The 6,104-nt window shown below is 32.3% G+C and overlaps 1 long non-coding RNA gene across 1 annotated transcript; it reads left to right on the plus strand.

The window, feature by feature from the left end:
• The first annotated feature begins 314 nt into the window (after positions 1 to 314).
• On the plus strand, positions 315 to 4,191 carry LOC139500926 (uncharacterized). Its single transcript, XR_011658407.1, has 2 exons — positions 315 to 455; positions 3,454 to 4,191. It is a non-coding gene; the product is annotated as an uncharacterized lncRNA (long non-coding RNA).
• Positions 4,192 to 6,104: the final 1,913 nt, after the last annotated feature.

The following is a 6,104-nucleotide window of genomic DNA, read 5'->3' on the forward strand; positions in this document are numbered from 1 at the left end:
CTTGTTTATTCCATTACCGATATCACTAATATAAAATAAAATCATTTAGATAAAACATTTTTGAAAATGATAAATAGTAAGGGCTTATGAAGTGGTTTTGAAATTGAAATACAAGTATGTTTTCCCCTCCAAATTCACAGGTTCTAAACTACGCCAGTACTGATTACAATGTCAGGTGCAGGGGAAAAGTATGATGAAGGGGACACAGATCTAGACTTAGCTCCTGAAGTGAAACGAATGAAATCTAGCTTCGAAAAGCCAGACATAGCACTTATTGTCGATGGCAAGAGACTGTATACAAACAGAGCTGAACTAATCGCCAGTTTTTAAGACAATGTTAACAGCAGATTTTAAGGAAAAAAATGCGTTTGAAATTGAATTACCCAAAAATAAATTGCATTATTTCTTGATGTTTCTAAGATGCATCCTTGACGGACATGATGATCAGATAAATAGTAAGTTTAATCCACCATTTTCTACATTTGAAAATGCCTGTACCAAGTCAGGAATGTGACAGTTCTTGTCCATTCGTATTTGATGCGTTTTGTTATTTGATTTTGCCATATGATTATGGACTTTCCGAATTGATTTTCCTCTCAGCTCAGTATTTTTGTGATTTTACTTTTTAGTAAGACTATTTGCCAAAAGTTTTTGTGTAACTTTTTTTTAAGTAAACATATTGATAATTGCTAAAATTACTAAAATTGAATGGTATAGTTAATTTGTTTCAAATAGAATCGAAGACATGCAGCTTTTACATTCAAATTATAAACATAAGTTTGATTGCCAATTAGGCAACTAATCACCAAATTCCGAAGAACGGTATGTATGCAGTTATAGGCAACCGTACGGCATTCAACAACGAGAAAACCATTACCTGTTGGCGGCTGTAAAAAATCAAGAACATGAAGAATATGAAAAAAAAATGAGAAAACAAATGACGATTTTTTTACGAAAAGGCAATATGACAGACATGAACCAACGATAAACCATTGAACTACAGGCTTAGGACAGGCACATAAAAAATGTGACGGGTTAAACATGCGTGTTAGCGCTTAACCCTTTAATATTTATGTAGCAGTTCATCATAAGAACAAGCTGCGAAAATCCGTTTATGAAGTTTGACTCATCAGATATATACTAATAGAAACATATATGACAAAAAAAAAACAAACAAACAAACAAACAAAGTGGGCGTGGACGGGTACTTATATATACCCATAACAAAAAGACACTAAGTACAGATCTGAAAGGTATGTACAAGCTCTCTATTTTAAACATATAATATAATATTTTGTATGGTTTTAATTTACTGATATCAAAATCAATATTTATAATTGTCAGTGTTGAATATGTAACTTTAAGTTTATATAAAGGATAAAAGATTACCTGGATCGTATCTAAATTTCTTGGCTGTGTTCACAACATTTCCATAAAATTAGTATGTGCTATTCCGTTTGAAATAAGTTTTCAGCCAAACTTGCAAAACAAACCATTGTATCTATAGAAGAATTTAGTAAAGGTTTTATATAATTTACACAGTTTTGCCTAATTAGCAAATTCAATAATTTATCAAATATGTTAAAATAAACTGCCTGATAAACTTACTAAAATTTGGAGCTGGGATGAGGTCATTGTTAGGATTTTTTAATGACTCATCACAAACGAAAGAGATAACTAATCAGCGGCTGGGAGTTTGTCCTCATATATTTCATACTTATGCAAATAGACTCAATTAGAAGGATATACAGAGATACCTCTGACGTCCAACGTCTGTTTTGCCAGACAAGCTAAGGTCGTTGGACCTTAGAGATCGTCCAATATCAAATAGTGGATATTGGGCCACCAAAATTGATGGGCCACTTCGATGCTTCTTAAGCGTAACGGTTTTTGATTCATATAAATCGAACCTCAATTTGTTAATTTGTCATTTATTACTTAATTTATCCTCTAGTATAAGTATAAGTTTTGTCCAAATGTACAAACATTAATTTTGATTTATAAAACGAACAATTTCATTTTACAAGTATATTATATAAAACAGAAATTCTAGTTGAAATACAACAGGCCCAACAATACTGTAGGAATAAGGAAACAAAGGAAAGTGTATTGTGTAATTCTCTGAAGATTACAACCGAAGAGCTAGAAAGTTAATAAATAAAATGACACTGTAGGACATTGTGCACAAATTTCAATTGATAATTATATATTTTTTATGACTCGAATCATTTGTGAGACAAGAACTGGACATATGCGATGTTTGACATCTATATATTGTAATAATTTAAATTTTGATGTAACGCGTCTTCTGATTGGCTGGTTTTGTTTATCAGCCAATATACATAATTTTGTCATGTGACCGTGACGTCATCAACGTTTTTTCATGATATACTCCGGTTAAAAATGGATTTAGGAATTAATTTATAAGAAATGACTGTAATATTTTTTCTGCCTATTCGAAATAACATAAAAAAATGTGGTGCAAACTTAAATTAAGCCGCTACGCGGGTTATTCAGAGTACACGTTGCAAGATTTGAAAGAATGTCATAACGTTGGGGTTTTTTTTGGCAATGTAAAATGTCATCTATTATCTTTGCCATTGCTCCCATTGCTATTGCCTGGTCAAAACTGGGTAGTTCATCAGAAGATAGCTGGTACTATGAGAGCTGATCCAACAGTACTGTGATATTTTCATCCCCGTGGCCTTTTTGAAATCTGTTGCCAACAGAGTGTTGGCTAGATTTGAAACTGAAATTGAAAAAGAAAAATGTTTTATTATTTGATTTCCATTAAATAAACATTTTTAATGCTTATTCAAATAGCTACATTGTATTTCTCCTCTCACATGTATTGTTTATATCATTGCAACATAGAATGCACCATGCGTTACTTGTCACTCGATCATTTAAACTCGAACTCCAAAATATAATTTATAAACCTTGAATCTTGGTACGTACACATTGTTTTGCCTAAACAATCGCGCTTTAAACGATGGTACAGGCCCTGAAGGACTCTTTCTGTGGACATTTTCCCTATACAGTGAATTTGAAAGAAAGTCAAAAAATCGTTAAAACTAATCACAATCTACTTACCTTTTGCTGTTCGTCCATATAGAAAAATAAACAATATGGCAGCCAAACAATTACTTCGAATTTTTTGGTATTTATCGCCCAATAAGGAAAATAACCGAGAATAGCGATATCAATAACGACCAAAAAAATGAAAAGAACGAAAAAGCGTGTAATTGCGTAGAAAGTGGTGAAAAGCGTGTACACGCCATGTAACAAAATCCTCGAGTGTAAAACGTTGAAAAAGCGTGTATTACACGCGCATATCATGTCACTTAGCAAGTATGTGTGCACCACATTTTTGATTTTATTTCTTCATAGACAGAAACACAATTACAGTCATTCCCTAATGAAAATACGCTTATTTATACTTTTATTTTACAGACACCAATGTTCACTTCGTCATTCCAATAGCACACGAATATCAAGTGGCGGAAACTTTAGATAAAGCTGATTTGTTCTTGTCACATCAGTACCAACAAAGAACGGCGTGGACATGTTCAAGTACAGATATAGTAAATGGTATTATTGCAGCCGAAAAATACAGCCTAAAAAGAACGTTGAACGTGTTGATAGTCTGTGCATCAAGAATCAAATTTGCGACTTTTTCAAAGGCAAAGAATTTCGGTGCAATTTCAAAAGATATTTTATTTAGATTATCGATGTCTAGATGGCAAAATGATATTCATTGAAATACTGATCATGATAAATCAACTACAGTTATGTAACAAATCATTCTTACGCCTTCTGAGTTCAAAAGTAGCATTTTAATTTTTTTGTTTTTAAATATCCAGCATTATGAATTCCTTCCTGAATGTTTTTCTGTCTGTTGCATGATTGTGAATACTATCATTCAAAATAACTCAAAGTATTGATTAAAAAAGTTAAGACCAATACTTTTAACAGAATGAACCAGCAGTTTATTGGTAAATCACAAGAGGAGGTCGGACGGTTATTATTTACCGTGTTACATACCTGTCATGAAATCATAGTTTATTCATCATTTTTTCTTTAAACAAGTAACAATTATCTGTGAGCACGTATATATATTTGATGTTAACGTGTAACCTGTTTTTTAAAAGAGATAAAAGAAAATTCAAATAAAATTACACTTTATATTTACTGCGTCTGGATGCTTCAAAACCATTCCAATCATTGAAAGCCGACGATGCGTGATACATGAATACCCTTTCGTGTTTGACAGATAAAAGAAAAAACTTTTTTTTATTGTAAAGATTATTCAATGATTACCATCTAATTTATAAACCCTTAATTGCATCACATGGAAGGAAATTCGCAATTTTGAATTTCAATGTCGCAGAAAATGCAAAATAAGACATAAATCCTATCGTTAGTATTTCTATATCTATTGCGTTTTCATGCACATATTCAAGAACGTCAATAAGAAACTTGCGCTGGTGGAATATTCAAATGTTTGTCCCCTTTTGATTGGCCTTACCTTTCTTAGTTATACAATGTATAAAACAGATCTATAGAGAACATATGTTCAAATATTGGCACCAGGTTAAACGGCAAAATACACTTTCCGACAATAAACCCTGTCAAAAAGACACAGACACATCATCGTTCATTAACGAAGTTGTTCATACAAATGTTATAGTCCTAGAAAATCATAAGATGAACGAAGGCGCTTGATAATACATCAATGTTCAAACCTTTATTGCTACTTTTATTCTTAGGTCAAAAGTTTGTTGAAACAGTGTACAGAATTATATAAAAAAGAAACTGTGCATAGAGATAACTGTACGACAGATTTCTTAAATTAGATAAATGATCTTAAACTTCTTCTGCCCTTTATTCAGCAGCAAAATTATATAAAGAACGAGCTGCACAAGTTTCTAATCTGCTCAAACTTTAACTGGATAGGTGCACGCCTGATAAAGAAAGTTTTGCAAGGGAAATATTGTGGTTATTTTTTTCACTGCATTGTAAATAGTTTTTATTTATATAGTAAAGAGAGTGTTAAAAGTACATAACTAGGAAATGCATATATCGTAATCTTAAATACTGCCGCGATTTTCCTTAGAAGGACTGGTCATCCTTGCAAATTCTGTTTGATTTTAAATCCTCAACTTTTTAACTTAGTTGCCAGCGTCACTTATAAGAATTAATCGAACAAAAAACTTCAAATTGTAAAATGTTATATAGCGGAACCTGATTTAAATCATTTTGTTATAAATATACTGCAATAATTTAAAATATTCTTCCCACTGTACATATCAAGTAACAAATTACCTGTCCATAGCGGTATTAATCTTAATTGTTCACAAATGTTATAAATACATTTGTACTACTAAAAAGGAACTTGTGCAAATTTGTCCCTACTAACACTCCACCCCATCCCCTCACCCCCTCCCCCTATAGGACTATGATCCCGCAACGACTTCAGACCTTATAAAAGTTTTAGAAGTTGAAGTAAGAACGCGATACTCTTAGTTATGACATGTCAAGGTCTTCATGTTCGTGGAGGTTTACAACCAGCTTTAAACATAGATAGTGAAGACCCTGTTTAATGCGCCCTTAAAAGAAAACTTCAGTTTGGGCATTACGGCCTACTTATAACTGAATTTAAAGATGTAGAATCTACACTCACTCTTCAATTTGTTAGGGATGCCTGTAGATATGTTTGATGTATAATGGAACACGCCAAGTCATTCACAAGATAGACACCACGAAAGTGTCAGAATTAAAGGAGGGCTTGGAATATATATAAGGCTTTTTGATTTCCAGAGTCAGATCAATAAAGTTTCTCGCAAGCTCTCCCATAATTTCATATTTTACGTTATAGTTTATAATTAAATATTTTGTTTGAAGAAAAGGAGTAGTTGACATTACAAAGATTACACACTTGTTGTTGATACATCATATGCTTTTTTTGCTATATGAATTATTAAAATTGATCATATGTTGGTTTTTAAGATCGCCTGGAACGAAGGACCAAGTGAGCTTTTTTCATCACTTGACGTCTGTCGTTTGTCGTTTTTAACTTTTACAAAATCTCCTCAGAAACTACA

This window comes from Mytilus edulis, chromosome 13, assembly GCF_963676685.1.
Source record: "Mytilus edulis chromosome 13, xbMytEdul2.2, whole genome shotgun sequence".
Taxonomy (NCBI): domain Eukaryota; kingdom Metazoa; phylum Mollusca; class Bivalvia; order Mytilida; family Mytilidae; genus Mytilus; species Mytilus edulis.